Source organism: Hemiscyllium ocellatum, chromosome 1, assembly GCF_020745735.1.
Source record: "Hemiscyllium ocellatum isolate sHemOce1 chromosome 1, sHemOce1.pat.X.cur, whole genome shotgun sequence".
NCBI classification, from domain to species: domain Eukaryota; kingdom Metazoa; phylum Chordata; class Chondrichthyes; order Orectolobiformes; family Hemiscylliidae; genus Hemiscyllium; species Hemiscyllium ocellatum.
Genome location: NC_083401.1, coordinates 165,235,437 through 165,258,029, shown reverse-complemented (window position 1 = coordinate 165,258,029; position 22,593 = coordinate 165,235,437).

The window sequence follows — 22,593 nt, the reverse complement described above, 5'->3', positions numbered from 1 at the left end:
GGAATGGTCCAATTACTCGGAGCGTTCCGCGGCAGTGAGGCCAGGCCCATCCTTCGCAACACCGGGGACAGGTAGAACCTCAGTACGTAGTGACACTTGGTGTTTGTGTACCGGGGATCCATGCACAACTTGATGCAGCCACACACAAAGGTGGCCATCAGGGTGAGAGTGGCATTGGGTGTGTGTTTCCCCCCATTGCCCAGATCTTTATATGTCAAGTCCCTTTGGACTCGGTCCATCTTTGATCTCCATATAAACTGGAAGATGGCCTGGGTGACTGCAGTGGCACAGATTCTGGGAATAGGCCAGACCTGTGCCACGTATAACAGCAATGACAGTGCCAGTTGATGTTCACAAGGCCAGCACCATGTATCCAATTCCTGTATTGGCTGAGGGGCTATGAAGGTCCCACTTTCACATCCTCTGTCCTCACTTGCACCGTAGTGACCCAATGCTGAAATCACCATCAGTGGTTTCTCTCTCATGAGAGAGCAGAACAAAACAAGTTTATCTTTTTTAACCTCCATAACCAAGGAGTAATAGCTATTGTGGTCCAGTCATCAGTTACTGTGGTAGCATTAATTGCTAACGCTGTGTAAATGTTTTCACATCCCAAATCATACTGGTCCTATAGCTACCAGAGCACACAGCATACTTCCCTTCCTTTGTCAAAATTTAAAGATCACGATAATGTATTTGAAGTTGGCCTACTGTTAACTCTCAAATAAAAACTAACACCAACTTGAATACAGGCTCTGAGTCCAGCCAAACCATGTCAGCAACCCTTTTTCTCCTCTGTATGGTTAATTGTCTAGGGCACTGTGAATAATGGAATCACATTGGTCTAACTTGAACATTTTAAAACATCATTATAAGTTGGAGTTGTTCTGTATGGCCTCTGCCTGGGACTGTGCAACCCAAAATTCCTCCTTTGTTGTAACAGGATTAATCTATAATTTCCATGACCTCTTGTAATTACTGGTTTATTGCAGCTGCATCTGCCTCGTTCAGCTGCCAAAATTCTTCCTTCTCAAACTTCCTGGTTATAACAATACTGTGCCTCACAGAGACTATTGGTAGGTAATTAGAAATATGTTGATTTGTTTTCTAAGCTGGTTGATTTTAATTTGGGAAGCTGGGCTTGGGTCCTTGGCATGGGCTGTATTTTCTTTTTGTTCTTTCTTTTTGGCAGCACCTTCTGAGGTGAATAGTAATAGAGTGTCAGGCACAGGTAATTCAGCCTGTTGTACCTGTACTCGGTCTCTGACAGGGAAATGGTGGGGGTGTGAAATAGTGCATTATCCAACACATCCCACCATTTCTAATGCTGCAAATTCCTCATTGATCGCTACTTTTTAACAAGCTTCTTTTCCAAATGCTTTATGGAACAGCCTCCATTATCTTCTCAGAGAGAGTATTCTAGGTTCAGGGAAACCTTTGTATGAAGAAACCTCCTGCCTATTGTTTGTCAACCCCTGTTCCCTGAAAACATCCTGGTAAACCTCCTCAGAATCCTGTCTTAGGTCTTATATGTAAAATTTAGTGCCCAAAATTGTCTTCAATACTAAAAGTTAAGGGCTAGCCATCTGCTCATAAAGTTCTGAAAATGATTTTTGCAATTATATAGTATTTTACTCCCCTAATTATAAACTCATGTGACATGTAACTTTTTTAACTGCAATATTAGCTTACCATAACATGGTTAAGGATTTGTGTACAAGCCGGTGTGGTGTAAAGTGTTAAGGCTGAATGTGATATACAGTATGCATCATGACAAGAAGTGATGCAATGCTAATGATCTCGCAATCTTTGTAGCCGTTGTGGCAAGATGAAGCCACAGCAAGAGTATGTCCTTACCTCAGCAGACTCTGTAAACATTCTTGAGCAGTGCAACGAGAGTAAGATTATTAGAGTTGGCATATGAAACTTTGTATCATTTGTTTCTTTTGTAGATTCTCCTGAATGACGAGGACATTGAGTCTTTTTCCATAACATGTATCTGAGAAAGAAAACAAATATCCAGAACAGGAGAGGCAAGGTTAACGTAAAGTCAATAAATGTTGGCAGAAGCTGCAAATGTGTTGCTGGTCAAAGCACAGCAGGCCAGGCAGCATCTCAGGAATAGAGAATTCGACGTTTCGAGCATAAGCCCTTCATCAGGAATAAGAGAGAGAGAGCCAAGCAGGCTAAGATAAAAGGTAGGGAGGAGGGACTAGGGGGAGGGGCGATGGAGGTGGGATAGGTGGAAGGAGGTCAAGGTGAGGGTGATCAGAGGAGATGACCTGGGGGGTGCAGTGAGAGAGGGACTCACTGAAATCCTTGTAGAGGGAGGAAGAGAGCTTCTTCAAGGAAGGCATCCTTGTAAGAGGATTCGCAGTAGGTTAAAATCTTCGAGTAAAAAATGAGGTCTGCAGATGCTGGAGATCACAGCTGCAAATGTGTTGCTGGTCAAAGCACAGCAGGCCAGGCAGCATCTCAGGAATAGAGAATTCGACGTTTCGAGCATAAGCCCTTCATCAGGAATAAGAGAGAGAGAGCCAAGCAGGCTAAGATAAAAGGTAGGGAGGAGGGACTAGGGGGAGGGGCGATGGAGGTGGGATAGAATGTTGGCAGAACTCTAGCATCATTTAAGTAAGGACAAGAGATCAATAAGGACAGTCCCATCTGAACCAAACATGATTTCATGTGATTTCAGAAATCACAGGTACCTACATTCAGAGGACAGTTATTGCAGCAGAAAGAGAATGAGCAGGATGTCCCCACCTCGGTTCTAGCCACACAGGTTGCATTGCACAGAATTAAGAGAAAGTGACATTGGAAAGGATAGTCTTTGCACAATGAGATTCGTTAGAATGGCAGTGAGGGTCTTGGGACCAGACACAGTCAGAGACTGGCTGGAATTAACGTACACAAGCAAATGGCTCCTTTATTATGCAGCTTTTTCTGACCCCATTTCTGCTTGCAGACTCACAATGCTGGTACAATTCAGCGAGTATTGCAACTGCACAATATCTAAACCATTGCACTTTTGAATACATTGTGACACTGCTGTCATGTCACTGAAACGAAAATAATTATTGTAATAAATGTTGGCATCATTTGTTATTTCTCATAGTGTTTTCTGTGATCTAGTGTTCAATGGACACTGCAAGATGAATGGCAATGAGTGAAGTTAATGTCAGCCTCACAGTATTATTCCTGCCCCTACCACCTCTGCTGGAATGTATTCCAGGCACCCATCACCCTCTGTGTATAGAACTTTCCATGTATATCTCCCCTAAACTTTTCCCCTCTCACTTTGAATTCATGACCACTAGTAACTTCCACTCTGAGAAAAAGTTTCTTGCTATCCATCCTGTCTACACCTCTCATGATTTCATAGGCCTTAATTAGGTCCGCCTTCTTTCCAATGAATATGACTCTATGACTCATAACTAGCACCCTCCGTACCAGGCAACATCCTGATAAACCTGCTCCGCACCCTCTCCAAAGCATCCACATTCCTTTGGTAATGTGGTGACCAGAACTGTACACAGTATTCCAAACGTGGCTGAATATTTGGAATTTTGAGTCTTATACACCTGTAACATGGCCTGCCAACTCTTGTACTCAATACCCCATCTACTGAAGGAAAGCATGCCGTATGCCTTCTTGACAACTCTCCTGACCTGGGTTGCCACCTTCAGGGAACAATGGACCTGAACACCCAAATATCTGTGTACATCAATTTTTCCCAGGATGTTTCCATTTACTGTATAGTTCGTTCTGGAATTGGATCTTCCAAAATGCATCACCTTGCATTTGTCTGGATTGAACTCCATCTGCCATTTCTCTGCCCAACTCTCTAATCTATCTATATTCTGCTGCACTCTGACAATCCCCTTCATTATCTGCTACTCCACCAATCCTAGTATCATATATTAAACAAGCCAAAGGCTTAACCTTCATAGGGCAACTATTTTATCTCCTGTGGTTGGGTTGGGTTCAACACTGGTATAATTAACCATGTGACCAGGGCCCATTCACAGAGATACACTGGTGGGCTAAAGGGTTGAGGCAGCTGGAATACTACCAGAGTGTCACTGCGTCTTTGCAGCTGCTCAGGACTTTTCATGCACATTTGAAGGATCCTTTTCTGGTGATTAATATGGACCACACTGATGAATGAATTCACTTTCCTTTTACAAGTATGTGTTCTGATGGAGCCACTGTGGCTCTGAAGGGTACAGCTTGTACCGAAGGGATTCCTGGCAGGGAATCCTCTGAAGACCTGTCCTTGATTTTGAATGTAATGTATTTGCTGGATCAAATATCAGCCAATATGATGTGGTCTGAATGTTCCTTATATTTCAGTCCTTGTAACAGAGAGATGTCCTGAAGTTTATTGACAATATTAATTATTTACATTGCTATAAGATCTAAGACTTCGACATTGTCTGGGCACTGTGCTTATTACTGTCACTGTCATACTGCTACACCAATGACAAACATGGCTGCTGAAGGTGAAGTGAGTACCTTTACACCTGAACATCTTGTGTCACAATGTCATCCAACTGTCTTAAAGGTACAGTGCCCTGTCTGATCCACAATAATGCAACAACCTGCTGCCCTCTTCTGCATTTCATCCATTACCAGTCTGATCCAGTAAGGGGTTGCCAGTTGCAAAATCCTACACCTATCAGTTGTGGCTTCCTAAAATGATGTGGAAGCGAAACTATTGAGTACCACAGTTAGAATAACAACCACTGGCATGGGTTGGCCACACACTCCCATAGATCATTAGTCTTTCTGCAGGATAGTATGGAGGTTTGTGACCACTGTCATAAATATTGAGCTCTGGTCCTCGGTCATCCAAAACGTCATCCTTGACTTTGAGACGCTGCAGTGGGGGTAACATTTCCTTCTTGATCCATCCCAATTTCTCTGTATCAATACCCCGGTCCTGTCAAAGGACCAATGGGTAGGTGGTCTGTTGCAGCCCTTTGATGGCCCTTCTACTGGAGTTGCTGATGCTCCAGCTCTTCCTCAGTGGGCCATCCGAGCTTGAAATATGTGAACCCCACGTTCCTCTGTTAGCTCTCAGGGTCATGGTTCATGCCAAGGGAGAGGGGACATGCTGTATGTGAAGTGGGAAAAGGCAGCCTAAAGGTCCTGGATCCCTCAGCATGAGTCTTTGCTCATGACTGACTTCGGGCTTGTGCCTCGGTTCCTTAGAATGTAGACATCTTGCTAGCTTCAGTCCCCAATCACTTACCTTCACTACACTGACAACTTGCCAACACACTGTCAGCACAGCACATGCACAATGCCTCTGAATGGCCGCTTAATTACCGTCATTGGTTTCTTCCTTCAGACTTGAGGAATTATAACTCCTTTGCTGACTTGCTTCTGGTCAGCCCAGAAGGAGGTGGGAGCATGTCGAAATATTGGCCTAGCATCATTTATTGTGACTTTCCTGGCCCCACACGTTTCCAAATCTGCCTCCTTTAGCTGGGAAAATCCCAGCCTTCCCACTGGTTTTGCCTTTCTTATGTATCACTGGAAAAGATTGTGTTAATCCCATACAGGATGTCAGAGAAAAGTCTGATGATAGAGACGGTGCAGAATGAAGAGAGATAATCAGCTAGAGCTTGGAGTCATCATTTTGAGAAGCTCTTTTGTCATCAATTGGTGAAATACTTTACAGAGGAATTGTAAAGGGGATTTATATGCAATAGTTAGGAGTCAGAAATAAGATGTTGCATGATTAGGGATTATTTGACCTCAGAAGATTATGTTCTTAATATAGAATCAAATTTGCGATTTTTGTGGAAATAATTTTATTGGTGCCAAAGTTGCAATTAGAAGCAACTTGTGCCTGAACCAGAGCCCAGGGGCAGCCTTAGATGGGGCCTCCAACCTCAGGTACGTGTGGAAAAGGAGCAAGTGCAACAGATCAGGCTGATCTGAGCCCTCAGGTCTGTTGTTAGGACCAAGGAAGTACTCCTTGCTTCCCCTTGGCTTCAATTTTCTTTCAATTTAAAAAAAAGTCACCCTATCAATAGGAACTGATTCCTAAGCCACACTTAAGATCAAATGGAACCTGAATGGCACATTTCCAGAGCTAAATGAGGTAAACTTCCCAAGGGGTCTTGGAGCAAATCTAAGCCTCTTGTCTGTAGGGGGCTTTTCACTGTTTATAGTTGGCCACAAATTGTCCTGAGTGAGCTGCCTAGTTTTGGTCCTTAGGCTTCATGGTTTCTGACCTGAAGGGTCACACTGGATCTTCAACCCTCTACCTTCCAATTCTGAAGTTGTCCCATACCCACCCAGCAGCAGTGCAACAGGAAACCCTTCCAGACAATATCAACCTAGTCAGACAGCTAGCTAATTATCATTCAAAACCTGTTTACAAGACATGAACTTTAGCCTGATGTAAAAGTCAGTGTGGTATTGGTTTATTGGCTTTTTCTTATCTCTCTCTCTCTCTCTCTTTCTCTCTCCCTCTCCTCTTTCTCTCTCTCTTACTCTCTCTCCTCTTTCTCTCTCTCTTCCCCCCCCCTCCTCTTTTCCTTTTTCTCTCTCTCTGTCTCTCTCTCTCTCTCTCTCTCTCTCTCTCTCCCTTTCTATTCCAGTACCTTATCCAAAGAGGTGTTGGTAACCATGGGCCCTGGTCCATGATTATGTTTGGTAAGAGTCTGCAGTGATTAGCAGTGCAGCTGACGCAGAGGGTCTCCTGCTCTTAGCTTCTGGGATTTATTGAGTTAGTAAAAAAAACCTGTTTGGCCACATTATGAACAAACCTTCTGTGACCATCAAGTCTGGAGTAAGAGTTCAACCTGGAGCGTCTGGCTCAGTAGCTACCCAGTGTTCCACACGACCTCCAGGTATTTGCTTGCAGCCTAACAATTTGTGCAGGATTTGACTTCATGGGTGTTTGTTAACCTACCTTTTGGAAGACTGGAGAAGTGTGTATGAGAGCAGAGAGGAGGATCAGACCACTGAACTCTGAGGCATCACAGTCTCAATATTACACTCTTGGATTAGGCTATTGGAAGTCTCAACATTAGACAATAAACTCCTGATCTGGATCAATGATGCAGGGTGAAGTGAATACAAATCTGAGAGAATATAATAAATGTTGAAATGTTATACTACTGTTTAAGCAGTTAATGTATAATTTCATTTTATAAAGAGGTGAAGTCTATTGGTTTACTAAAGATACAGAACGCAGATGGAACAAACACAACAGATGCTTGAGAAACTCAACAGGTCTGGCAGCATCTGTGGAGTGAAACAGAGTTAACGTTTTGAGACCACGTACTTCCGAACCCAGATGGCATACTTATACACCAAGGACAGGCTTACTCCTGCAACATCTTCTCAAGGTCACTGTGGCAAAGAATGTGAGCACAGCAGTTACTTTAACGCCTACTAACAGCAACAATGCAGGCTATTATGATTGCTAGACAATAAACTCTTGTTTAAATTAAATTACAAATAATTTGTTTGTCAGCTATATCACAGGATTTGTTTGTGATTTTGTTAGACTCACATTTTGAGCTGCTTTCACACAAGGAGCTGGAGTTTTCTCCAGTTTCCAAATGTTATACAACTACAGGTAAAGCCACACACCAGCTCCGATTCCATCCTCCCTGTTTCTCTCTCTCTCTCCTTCTCTCTCCTCTATCTGAAATGAAAGCGAATGACAACATTTCTTCCTCCCTTCTGTATATACATTTCTTTTCAGAGGTGGAGCACATGAAATGTGAGATTATATTCATGGTAGCATTTGTGATGTCAATCCCAGAATAAAAGTGTTCATAGTCATTGTGTAGCAGTGGTGAGCTCTTTAGATTATTGGATATGGGAGAGGACTTCATAGTTGAGGTGAAAGTGACAGGCCTCGATGTCAAGGCTGTACATGACCGAGTGTAGCACCAAGGAGCCCGAGTGAAACTGAAATCCATGGATATTAGGGGGCAACCTCTCCACTGGTTTTTGTTATACCTGGCACGTAGGACAATGGTTGTAGTTATTGGAGGTCAGTCATCTCAGGTCCAGGTCATCTCTGCAGGTGTTCCACGGGGTAGTGTCCTAAGCCCAACCATCTTCAGATGCTTCATCAATGACCTTCCCTCCATCATGAAGTCAGACGTGGGCATGGTTCATTGACAGTTGCACAATATTCAGTACCATTCACGACTCCTCAGACACTGAAGAATGTTCCAAATACAACAGGATCTGGACAATCTCGTAGGCTAAAGGGCCTGTTCTGTGCAGTACTTTTCTATGTTGTATGTTCTGATATCCAGGCTTGGGCTGTTAAGTGGCAAGTAACATTTGAGCTACACAAATGACAGGCACTAACCATCTCCAATAAGAGACAATCTACTCACTACCCCTTGACATTCAATGGTGTTGCCATCACTGATGCCCCCATTATCAACACCCTTGGGGTTACCATTGACCAGAAATTCAGCTGGACTTGCCACATAAATGTAGTGGCTAAATGAGCAGATCAGAGGCGAGGAATACAGTGGCAAGTAACTCACCTCCTGATTCCCCAAGATCCACCATCTATAAGGCATAAGTCAGGGGTATGATGGAATACTCCCCACTTGTCAGATGGGTGCAGCTTCAAAAACACTCAAGAAGCTTGAAACCATCCAGGACAAACCAGCCCGCTTGATTGGCACAACATCCACAAGCATCCACTCCCTCCACCAGACACTCAATAGCAGCAGTGTGTACTATCTACAAGATGCATTGCAACATAGAACAATACAGCACAGAACAGGCCCTTCGGCTCACGATGTTGTGCCGAACATTTGTCCTAGCTTAAGCACCTATCCATGTACCTATCCAATTGCCGCTTAAAGGTCACCAATGTTTCTGACTCTGCCACTCCCACAGGCAGTGCATTCCATGCCCCCACCACTCTCTGGGTAAAGAACCTATCCCTGACATCCCCCCCGATACCTTCCACCCTTCACCTTAAATTTATGTCCCCTTGTAACACTCTGTTGTACCTGGGGAAAAAGTCTCTGACTGTCTACTCTATCTATTCCCCTGATCATCTTATAAACTTCTACCAAGTCACCCCTCATCCTTCGCCGTTCCAATGAGAAAAGGCCGAGCACTCTCAACCTATTCTCCATTCCAGGCAACATCCTGGTAAATCTCCTCTGCACCCTCTCCAAAGCTTCCACATCGTTCCTAAAGTGAGGCGACCAGAACTGCACACAGTACTCCAAATGTGGCCTAACCAAAGTCCTGTACAGTTGCAACATCACTTCACGACTCTTGAATTCAATCCCTCTGCTAATGAACGCTAATACACCATAGACCTTCATACAAGCTCTATCCACCTGAGTGGCAACTTTCAAAGAGCTATGAACATAGACCCCAAGATCCCTCTGCTCCTCCACCTGACTAAGAACCCTACCGTTAACCCTGTATTCCGCATTCTTATTTGTTCTTCCAAAATGGACAACCTCACACTTGGCAGGGTTGAACTCCATCTGCTACTCCTCAGCCCAGCTCTGCATCATATCTAAGTCCCTTTGCAGCTGACAACAGCCCTCCTCACTATCCACAACTCCACCAATCTTCATATCATCTGCAAATTTACTGACCCACCCTTCGACCCCCTCTTCCAAGTCATTAATAAAAATTACAAACAGCAGAGGACCCAGAACTGATTCCTGCGGAACTCCACTTGTAACTGGGCTCCAGGCTGAATATTTACCATCTACCACCACTCTCTGACTTCGACCGGTTAGCCAGTTCTCTATCCAACTGGCTAAATTTCCCACTATCCCATGCCTCCTGACTTTCGACATAAGTTCATCAAAAATCCTCAGACAACACCTTCCAAACCCACAACCACTTCCATCTAGAAGGACAAGTGCAGCAGGTACATGGGAACACAACCACTGCAAGTTCTCCTCCAAGTCCCTCATCATCCTGACTTGGAAATATACCACCGTCCCTTCACTGTTGCTGGGTCAAAATCCTAAAGTCCTGTGCCTCACGCCATTGTGGGTCAACCCACAGCAAGTGGACTGCAGCAGTTCAAGAAGGCAGCTCACCACCACCTTCTCAAGGGCAACTAGAGACAGGCAAATACCCAGCCAGCAACACCCACAAGTGAAAAAACAAAAGATAGAAACATATCAGCTGTGAAGGATTATGGCTTTTTCTCTGCAGAAGTGAGTCAATTAATTTTGAAAAATATTTTTGCTTCTAACTTCGGCTTGTTGTCTTGTTGATATTTTCATACTTCCTTTTAACGCTTTCCTTGGTGGTGGCTTTAAATCTTGGTACTCACTGAAAACATTTGTGAATTCTTCTAACTCTATGTCTGAATGAGACTAATACCCCATGTGCAGACTCAGATACAAAAGTTATTGAAACAACGTGACTGCATCATCCAATAAATACAGAATGCGAAAGGAGTTGGTGGCAAAAATTGGGTGGCAGTCCTAGGCAAAATTCAAAAATAGCCTTCATGGGGAAAGCAAAACTTTGTCCCCAGTTGGAGAGGTCTAAATCATTGAATGTGCTCAAGATGGAGATCAATAGATACCTGGATCTTAAAGACATAAGGGATGTAGAGGTTGGGCAGGAAAATAGATCAGCAGTAATCCAGTTGTATGACAGAGCAGGTTTGAGGGACCAATCAGCATAGTTCTTGTTACAATTTCATATCTTCCAATGGTGATGGAATCCAGGCTGCAGAGCCAATGTGATTGTCAACCAGGGAAATGCATCATGCTGATGTGGAAACGAAGCAGTAGGAGGGAATACCACACTGCTGGCATGTCACCAACTCATGACAAGAGATCCAGGCCGAAACCATGTTACTGGAAGAAAAATCAATGGAGATGAAACTCAACTTTGGTGGGGACAACAGCAATTGGCAGCCAATTACACATCCCATTTTCATTGGAAGGGGAAACTGTATGGGCTGTCTCATGAATGGTTGGTTCGTTTTGTGACTATGTTGACCTACTCAGTGTTGGGTGCTCCTCTTCATTTGACTGAAAGGGGTGATTTTTCATTCACAGATCTTTTCCACCACCTTTATTCACCCACTCTCCCTCACCCCCGCCACTCTCCTCCCCCATCCCCCATTCTCCAACTCAACCCAACAGAACTATGGCATCTCTCCTCCTGTCCATCTCCACTGCCAAGTACTCAGCAGCGACCTCCTGTTATTTACTGCAGCTTCCCTTTAAGAGGAACAGATTTCCATTAAGAGAAGAATTTGGCAGTGCATTATCAACGAACGCTGCTCCAGGCCCCTGCTAAGCTCAGAAACAGCCTGCAGCTTCGGGGGTGCTGAACTCTGGACTGCAATCAGGCAAATACATTAATGGGACTAAACTTGAATGCTGTCAATACCCTTAGATAAAAATGCAGGCCAATTACAGCCAAATGATAGCACAACCCAATATTTCAAATTGTTTAAACTCCTAAAACAATTGTGTAGGACTCACAGAACAGACTTGTTGAATCTTTCCCTTTGTTTCAACACAGTATGCCAATCTGGCAAGACGTCTTTGTTCCCTGATATAGTTGGTTCTGAATGTCCCTTGTTGTAAAATGAGGGGCATGTTCTCCAAATCATTTATCTGATGGTGACATCAAGTGGTGAAATCCCAGCACTGCAGACTTCTATTTCTCATTGTTCTTGTTAATCTGACTGATTAGCATGGCGCCAAGGGTGAACCGCCCATGCCACCCAAAAAAGCCAGCAAGTGCTACTCATCAGGTGAACTCTCATTTGCCTAGTTTTAATTCCAGAGCAGAAGAAAGATTGGCTTCCAGTTCCATGGTGATTAATAATTGAAGGAACTTGCAATCAGATACATAATAATTGTGCATTTTAAAAATAATTTATGCATATTTCGAACATTTTTGTCTATCTGAATAAATGGTATTGTTAATTATGCTGCACCCTTATATAACAGTTAACGTTACAAAAACTATTACTTGAAAGCTGATTCCGAGACTGTGAGTTAAAGGTGGTAGTGCACATTGCTTTACTAACTACTCTGCATTAAATGCCATATTACTTATTTATTTCGCCAACATAGCCAGTCACCAACATCTCAATATCTTTATCTGGCCATTCACAGAGGTGTTGTAAATGTTGAAGATTGTTATGTTCTTCTGGAACAAACACAGGGAATGCTTGAGAAACTCTGGATAGAGCATTTGTGGACAGAGAGAAACAAGGTGACCATTTTCAGTATGACAGTTCTTCAGAAGTCCGGCTTTGAAGCAGAGTAGGACAGGACTTGAAACTTTAACTCCGTTTCTGTCTACACTGAAGCTGCCAACCCTGTGAGTTTCTTTGGCATGCTCTGTGCTTATTTCCAACTTCCAGCATCCACAGTGTTTTGCATTTAGTTACAGAATATGGAATCAGGTTTCTGTTCCATGTGCACATAAGGAACGCTGCCAAGTTCTCCTCACTGATATCATACAAGAAGAATGGACTTTCTACTATGTGAATTGACCCATTTTTGGAAGATCATTTACCTTCAGCTCAGTGCTACGCTTCCAGCAGAGCATCAGGTCTTCACATTGGCATGTTTTCCAACTCTTGGGTCTTGCTTGTCTTCCACTAGCATTAGCAAGCAGGAATATATATTCTCTTGTGACTATCCTTGTGCAGTACATTTATACCTTGCTGCCTGAGCATTTGGCAAGGACATTGCCTGTTATAGAATTCATTACAACTTAAAGGCAAGTTGTTTCCGAGCAATGAATTAACAGCACAGTAACTGGCCATTCAGGCTGACTGGTCTATGCCAATGTCTGTGTTGCACACGTCTGTTCATCTAAACTGAAAAAATATAATCTGTCATGATGCTAGTTTTATGTCCAGACGATGAGATGAAAACATAACTCAGCATGTTTAATTACAGTGGATGATTGAACACTGAGTAGTACTGAGTCAGCTGCTCCTGTCAAACGGCAAGAGGCTTCAACTATCATTTCTAATGGTCATAGTATTCTCCAAGCCAAAGTAACGCTGTCACACCACTGAAGTATAATAGTCACTGTTCGATGCACTGGGATTAATCAAATGCCTGTTCCTACTAAATGACTACAATACAAACAGAGGTCTCAGTGTTACCCAGTGGGGTCAGTCAGCACAAAATCAGTTGGGGTCGGGAACACAAGTTGGGCAGTAGGTTAATTAGTGTTCTGACTCTCAAATTAGTAAGGAACTCTTACAGACTGCTTTAATCTCCTGACTATAAATAAATCTCTTATCACCCTTAGTTACAAAGGCTGGAATATTTTTGCGCCCTGGACCATATGAACTATGCAGCAAAATTTGTGAAGAGATCGAGAGAGGCTTTATCAAGATGAACATTTTCCAATCCAGTCCGGAATGCTGACAGGAGTTTCTCATGAATGTGTGCTGAGAGGCCCATGGATGGGCTTATGTCTCATTATTACTTCATCACACCTCAGTCATATGAAAGTTCCCATTCTCCCACTCGCCAGATAGAATCGAGATGAGGGAATTCCCGGTATTTAGTCAGTGTGGGTACTCAGTGACTCCAACTCGCTGCTTGCTCCTCCCACTCTCCAACTTGGACACCCAGCACTGACATCTTGGGGCACATTGTGTGGGCAGCAGCTACATACACCGCATACCCACAGACTGAGGCATCACTCCAACATCATGGCACAGAATTGTGGGTGGCACGGTGGCACAGTGGTTAGCACTGCTGTCTCACAGCGCCAGAGACCCGGGTTCAGGCAACTGACTGTGTGGAGTTTGTACATTCTCCCTGCGTCTGTGTGGGTTTCCTCCGGGTGCTCTGGTTTCCTCCCACAGTCCAAAGATGTGCAGGTCAGGTGAAGTGGCCATGCTAAATTGCCCGTTGTGTTAGGTAAGGGGGGAATTGGTCTGGGTGGGTTGGTGTGGACTTGTTGGGCCGAAGGGCCTGTTTCCATACTGTAAGTAATCTAATCTATGCATTTTAATGTATTTATTTCAACTACAGGGAATGTAATTTGGCTGGCTACTATAATTCTAGCAGGTGATCAATGAGGCAGTTTATCCTACACTGATGAAAATTCAGCACAATTCGCCCTGGAGAGATTTAGGGTCAGTTGTTGAATGGTTGGTGATGCCTGAAACTCTGCTGTCTACTAGTTGTCAATGGCAGAATATCCCATAATGAATGGTGATTTTAATTCAGTTTACCTGTTTAGCAGTTAAAATAAAACTGATGATTTTCTTACTGCTTTCTTGTTTGCTTCACTTCAGTCTTGAATTTAGTTTGATTTTCTGAATAGGCAACAAAGACTCCTTGAAATTGGTGGGACCCTTTCTTTAAAATAAGCAGAATAAGCTTCAAGGATATTTTGGGCCTGGTCTGCTCTTTTAATTCTTTCCTATGTGACATCCAAGAGAATGGGTCACAACTGATATAATTTGTCAATAAATCCAACAGTTTTTGTGCACTTGTAAAACGAGCACTTAAACTTTTTCCCCAGCCATTCTTCCATTGTGTGACAGACAAAAGGCAGGGAACTGACCCAGAATTTAATAAAACAAACCCTTTTTTATTTTAGCTCCTTAAGTACCAATTCTCAATATAAAACATACATTAATTGTTACATTTACTTCTTACTTCATCTCACATAACTTCAGCTTTGATTCACTTCATTTCACCACTTTTTTTTAACTTAATTCACATGTAACCAGGGGTGGCTCAGTGGTTAGCACTGCTGCCTCACAGCGCCAGGGATCTGGGTTTGATTCCAGCCTCGGGCAACTGCCTGTGTGGAGTTTGCACATTTCTCCCAGTGTCTGCATGGGTTTCCTCCGGGTGCTCTCGTTTCCTCCCACAGTCCACAGTTGTGCAGGTCAGGTGAATTGGCCATGTTAAAATTACCCATAGTGTTTAGGAATGTGTTGGCTAGTTGCATTAGTTGGGGGTAAATGTAGAGTAGTGGGGAATGGGTTACTCTTTGCAAGGTTGGTGTGGACTTGTTGGGCCAAAGGGCCTGTTTCCACACTGTAGGGATTCTAACCCTAACTTTAACTCTACAAGTTTGGTTTGAATCAAATACTACCCTGACTGGGGTGAAGTGGCCACATTTGCTGTCCATGTAAGTCTAGCTTCATGATTCTTTGTCTTCTCTGAAGATAACTACAGGGCATGTACTTCTCAAATGTGCTCCCAAAACCTTCTCCAGAAAATCCTTTGTTCTGCCAACTTTCCTCAAAATATGTTCCTTTTCCAGAAACCTTTCTGGCACTCAGCCAATGAATCAAGCAAATCCTGATCCCAGTCAATGGGGTTTACTGGTACACAACTCCCAAATGTTTACACTAGTATAATCATAAACAGCCACACTCCATGCCCATATAAGGTAAGTATGATGCCAGTCCGTCTAGAAACTCAGTGATATTTGTTTTATTTGGCCAACAGAAGAAACTGCACGTGACAACAGGTCCTGGCTGCAGTTTTAATCAAGGTCGGAGTTTAAACAAGCTTGACCAAAATTCCCAGCATGCTTGACTGTAGCTCTTAACCAATCTTGGAAGCCTTTCTGCCACTGGCCACCTGTCCACATACAAAACCCCTATGAGCCACTTGATTGGCTGTCTTTGATTAGTTTCCACAGCGACATGTTCTGACTCCTGTTAGCTCATTCCTGCAGTAAGCTTGAACACATGTTGTAACATATTCCCACACCTGAGTGGGGGAAATGCAAAACTTTTACTGACAGGTCACTGCCATAAGAAGAGCTTTAGGACCGGAAGAAGTCCTAAGGAAGGTTTCAGCCTTGGTTCCCCCTTTCCTCTGCTCTGTGACTAACCTTCGAGTCAGTGACCCTGGCTCTTAGGGTCACCTGGTGCCTACATTTTTTTGGCCTGGCACCAATTAATTTTAGGATGGCAGTTCACCCAGTGGATGAAATCTGGGAGTTAAAGTTAGCCAGGCTTCTGGCAAAGTGAACAACTTTGAGCACCAAAATCTGAGTCCAAGTCAAAACCTGTTTTCCCAAAGACTTTGAGATAGAAATTCGATGATACAGTAAAATTGTGAATGAAGAATAGACAGCAGGAGGGACAGAAATGTGAAAAGCAGGTAGACTGATAATAGGTAAAGGATGATGGAGAGGACAGAGTATACTGACATAAGAATTTAAATTCTGTCAATTGAAGTGTGTAAACAGATAAATATACTGCTCAGGTCCAGAACCAGTTAATGTCCAAATACTGCAAAACTGGTTAATATCCAGGCTTTGACAGATAAGTGGCAAGCAACATTCTCACCACACAAATGACCACCTCCAAAAAGAGACTATCTAACTCTTAGCCCTTTTGTTATTCAATGGTGTTAACATCACTGAATCCCCCACTATCAACATGCTGGGCTTGCCAGTGACTAAAAACTGAACGGGACCAGCCATATACATGCTATGCCTGAAAATGTAGGTCAGAGGCTAAGATTCCTGCAGTGAGGAACTCAATTTCTAACTCCCCAAAGCCTGTCCACCATCTACAAGGCACAAGTCAGGAGTGTGATGGAATACTCCCCACCTGCCTGGACGGGGGCAGGTCAACAACACTCAAGAAGCTTGACACCATCCAGGACAAAACAGTCCACTTGATTAGCACCACATCCACAAACATCCCCTCCCTCCACCACCGACACTCAGTAGCAGCAGTGTGTACTCTCTATAAGATACCCTCAGAATAACACAAAGCTCCTCAGACAGCCCCTTCCATTGCCATCTAGAAGGACAAGGCAGCAGATACATGTGGACATCACCGCCTGCAGGTTCTTCTCCAAGCCACTCACCATCCTGATTTGGAAAAATATTCCTGTTTCTTCAGTGTCGCTGGGTCAAAATTCTGGGACTTCTTCCCTAATGGCATTGTGAGTTAATCCATAGCACATGGATTGTAGAGTTCAAGAAGATATTATCACCTTCTCAAGGGCATCTGGGGATGGGCAATGAATGCTGGTGTGACCAGCAAAATTCACATCCCTGAATGAATAAATATAAGTTACAAAATGTATAATGTACTTTCACTTGTAATAAAATTATCATTTATGCAAACCTGACATTTAGAGAATGAAAAACTGCCACATGACTGCGATGGAAACCAGGTAGCTGAATCTTTCATAATATTCCATTCTCTGCTGCCTTAGGAATTGCTATATGACCTCATTCACCTCATTCCTTTCTCATTACCACATACTTATTTGTACAGAGAAACCCATAATTCAATGTCCATATTTCTAAAGTCAGTTATACCATTCTAAAGTTCTTACCTGGACAGGCCAACATTCTAACAATTAAATAAATTATCATTTTAATTGGACACTGATAAACAAACAGGCAGCCACATATCCCGTGTTACTGTGTTCAGGATTATCTTGGCAGAACTCAACGCCAGAGGAAGCTTGAAGGCAGTCACTGGAATGATAAAATGTTCTGACATTCAAATTCATTCTCATTTAGATTGAGCACTGCACTTTGTACAGCTTTTAAAATACAGGTCTGCATTTGTTAGAAGGCCATGTTGGATTCCGAGTTTGACAGATTGTCATTAAATGTAAGAATGAAAGTCAAAAAAGTGGACTGAATTAATTTTAAACCTGAGCTGTGCTGCTGCATTGATAACACTCCAAAACGTTATTGTGTGGGCAAGTGTATTCCATAAAATTACAACATGACCAGAGGAAAGCTTTGTGTTTTTGTATGTAATTGCTTTTAACTGAGGCCATGACATAGTTAAAATAAATGTGTCAACACCCCTATAACAATAAGGGACAGTGAAACTTTATATAACACATCAAGTGTTCAAACGCTGAAATCACACAGCAACAGTCTCAGGGCCACAATTGACTGAACTTTTTTATATATTGCTGGTCAGCATGTCACGTTCGAAAGCGGTGCTGACCATCTCTAACTAAACTATTTAATGATGTGGAGAATCCACTGTTGGACTGGGGTGGACAAAGTTAAAAATCATACAATACCAGGTTATAGTCCAATAGGTTTATTTGGAAGCACTAGCTTTCGGAGCGACGCTCCTTCATTTTTTTTTAGTTTAGATTAGATTACTTACAGTGTGGAAACAGGCCCTTCGGCCCAACAAGTCCACACCGACCCGCCGAAGCGCAACCCACCCATACCCCTTACCTAACACTACGGGCAATTTAGCATGGCCAATTCACCTGACCCGCACATCTTTGGACTTCATCAGGTGACTTTTTTAACTTAAACCATTTAATTTCACAAATTGTAATTTTGTGTCACATGACTTAACAGTGATAAACTATTGACAAACAATGACAAAAATATAGAACACAGATGCTGCAGGTCACAAAATAGCAATAAATAGATTTTTGACTCAAATAAATTTGATCTATTGACAGAATTTGTATCTACTTTGGCTCTACATTGAATGTGAACAGACCTACAGTGTAAAGATGGCCTTCTCAGTGAGTTACAGAGAATTAAGGTATTTTGGAGTGTTTTACTTAAAACATGAGATACTTGCAGATTTGCTCAGCATTATGATTCCGACCCTGGAATGGTGAAATTTGCTTTCCTGAGTGACCAGTTGAAGAGGCATCTCTTGCTTTTTAAAAGCAGTAAATTCAGAATATAAAGTCATAAGCACGTTATGCAACTTGCAGACCAATATCAAGGAAAGATGTTGTCATTCAGTCAAAATAAAAGAATGGGTGGCACGGTGGCACAGTGGTTAGCACTGCTGCCTCACAGTGCCTGTAGACCTGGGTTCAATTCCCGACTCAGGCGACTGACTGTGTGGAGTTTGCACGTTCTCCCCGTGTCTGCGTGGGTTTCCTCCGGGTGCTCCGGTTTCCTCCCACAGTCCAAAGATGTGCGGGTCAGGCGAATTGGCCATGCTAAATTGCCCGTAGTGTTAAGTAAGGGTTAAATGTAGGGGTATGGGTGGGTTGCGCTTTGGCGGGTCGGTGTGGACTTGTTGGGCCGAAGGGCCTGTTTCCACACTGTAAGTCTAATCTAATCTAAAACTGCATCGAAGGACTGATCAAAACAAGACAGAATGAATTTAATCCGATAATAACATTGAATAAGAAAAATGAAGATAGCCAGCAGTAAAGCTCACAGCTAATAGACTGTGGACTGAGATAAAGGAATGCTTCATGTACCTCACAGTGTATTAGACAAAGCACAGCCAGCAACCTCAGTTCCTCGTCTGAATTGCAACTCACAGTCAGAGTCCCAAGGGCAGTGGCTGTGCAGATGGGAAACCCTCTGGTCCCCTCAAGCTTGACACAGCAGAGGTATTAGTTTGTAGACATAATTTCAATCCTGTATAAAGTATTACCTCGGCAGAACCAAGTTCTTTGGTGGCTAATGGAACGGTCCCTAGCACTCAAGAAAATGCTACAGTGGGAGTCAGACTGGCACTGAGTTCAGATGAAGGGCTTTTGCCCGAAATGTCAGTTTTCCTGCTCCTCAGATGCTGCCTGACCTGCTGTGTGTTTCCAGCACCACAGTGATCTAAACTCAGAATCGAATTAAGCCTGCAGTGAGGTGGCAGTGTCCATGACTTTCGGAGCATCTAATGGTCCTGGATTTGCTTGCCAGCAGGTTGAACAGTTGGGTCTGGAACGAGGTGAGACTGCTATAACTTTTAATTAAAAGTGTGCTGGGTTATAATTGCACCAGAGGTCCTGAATTTTAATATGTTTTTGAGGACCTTGTAATTGATAATTTGGCCACGTACTCCGAGATGTACTGTTGGGGGACAGAAACATGTCCGGAACACAGTTTCCAGCTCTATTTTTTGGAGTCATACATACAGCTTGGAAACAGACCCTTTGGTCCAACCATGTCCATGCTGAACATAATCCCAAACTAAACTTGTCCCATCTGCCTGCTCCTGACCCATTTCCCTCCAAACCTTTCCTGTTCATGTACTTATCTCAGTGTCTTTTAAACACTGTTCATTGTTCCCACATCTACCTATTCAACCCTGTAGCTAGAACATAAAACATTACAGCACAGTCCAGGCCCTTCGGCCCTCGATGTTGCGCTGTCCTGTGGAACCATTCTGAAGCCCATCTATCCTACACTATTCCATTCTCATCCATATGCCTATCCAATCACCATTTAAATGCCCATAATGTTGGTGAGTCTACAACTGTTGCAGGCAGGCCGTTCCACGCCCATACTACTGAGTGAAGAAACTACCTCTGGCATCTGTCCAATATCTGTCACCCCTTAATTTAAAGCCACATCCCCTCGTGCTAACCATCACCATCCGAGGAAAAGGGCTCTCCCTGTTCACCCTATCTAACCCTCTGATTATCTTATATGTCTCACCTCTCAACCTTCTTCTGTCTAACGAAAACAGCCTCAAGTCCCTCAACCCTTCCTCATAAGATCTTCCCTCCATACCAGGCAACATCCTGGTAAATCTCCTCTGAACCCTTTCCAAAGCTTCCACATCCTTCCGAAAATGTGGTTACCAGAACTGTACACAATATCCAAGTGCGACCGCACCAGAGTTTTTACAGCTGCAGAATGACCTCATGGTTCTGAAACTCAATCCCTCCACTGATAAAAGCTAACACAACATATGCTTTCTTAACAGGCCTATCAACCTGGGTGGCAACTTTCAGGGATCTATGTACCTGGACATCGAGATCTCTCTGCTCATCTACATTACCAAGAATCTTACCCTTCGCCCAGTACTTTGTATTCCAGTTACTCCTTCCAAAGTGAATCATGTCATACTTTTCTGCATTAACCTCCATTTGCCACCTCTCAGCCCAGCTCTGCAACTTATCTATGTCCCTCTGTAACCTACAACATCCTTCGGCACTATCCACAACTGTACCAACCTTAGTGTTGTATGCAAATTTACTATCCCATCCTTCTACGCCTTCATCCAGATCATTTATAAAATTAACAAACAGCAGTGATCCCAAAACAGATCCTTATGGTACACCACTAGTAACTGAATACCAGGATGAATATTTCCCACCAACTACCACTCTCTGTCTTCTTTCAGCTAACCAATTTTTGATCCAAACCACTAAATCACCCTCAATCCCATGCCTCCATATTTTGTGCAGTGGCCTACCATAGGAACTCTATCAAACACCTTACTGAAGTCCACATACACCACACCAACGGATTTACCCTCATCCACCTGTTTGGTCACCTTCTCAGAGAACTCAATAAGGTTTGTGAGGCATGACCTCTTCTTCACAAAACTGTGTTGACTATCCCTAATCAACTTATTCCTATTGAGATTATTATAAACCCTATCTCTTATAACCCTTTCAAACACTTCACCCACAACTGAAGTAAGGCTCACTGGTCTATAATTACCAGGGTTGTCTCTACTCCCCATGAACAAGGGAACAACATTTGCTATCCTCCAATCTTCTGGCATTATTCCTGTAGACAATGACAACATAAAGATCAAAGACATAGGCACGGCAATCTCCTCCCTGGCTTCCCAGAGAATCCCAGGATAAATCCCAACCTATTTTACACTTTCCAGAATTTCTAATACCTCTTCCTTGTGAACCTCAATCCCATCTAGTCTAGTAACATGTATCTCAGTATTCTCCTCGACAATATTGCCTTATCCGGTGTGAATACTGACAAAAAGTGTTCATTTATCGCTTCCCCATCTCCTCTGACTCCACACACAGCTTCCCACTACCGTCCTTGATTGGCCCTAATCTTACTCCAGTCATTCGTTATTCCCTATATACCTATAGCTGACAGATGATTTGAATTAAAATCCTGTTTTAATCACAAATGGTAAGTCGATAAGCTTAATTCTGTATTGCTGATAATTAAACAGACTTAGACTTAGCACAAAAAGGAGCTTTGATAGCATCATTGTATCTCAGCCACTCCGAATCCAGTACAACATTGTGATTGGAGGTGCAGACCATCGCTGGAAAACCTCGAGGTAACAATTGTGAGAGAATTCATTTGTTCCAGAATTTGTTCTTATGAAGATTTGGATGAGAATAAAGGAGATATGGTTAGTAAGTTTGCGGAAGACACCAAAATTGGTGGCATTGTGGACAGTGAAAAAGCTTATCTAATGGACAAGAAATGGCAGATGGAGTTCAATTTAGATAGATGCGAAATGTTGTATTTTGCTAAGGCAGAACAGGACAGGACATACACAGTGAGGTGCCTGGGGAGTGTTTTCAAACAGAGAGATCTAGGGGTGCAAGTGCATAGTTCCTTGAAAGCATTGCAGGTAGACAATGTGGTGTACAAGGTGTTTGGCAAGTATGCCTTTACTGGTCAGAGCATTGAGAACAGGAGTTGGGACATCATGTTGCAGCTATACAAGACATTGGTGAGGCCACTTTTAGAATACTGCGCTTAATTCTCATTACCCTGCTACAGGAAGCATGTTGTTCAACTAGAAAGAGTAGAGAAAAAAAATGACCGGGATGTTGCCAGGACTGGAGGGCTTGGGTTACAAGAAGAGGCTGGATAGGCTGGGAGCTTTCTCCCTGCAGCATCGGGGGATTAAAGCTGATCTTATAGAAGTTCATAAAATCATGAGGGGCG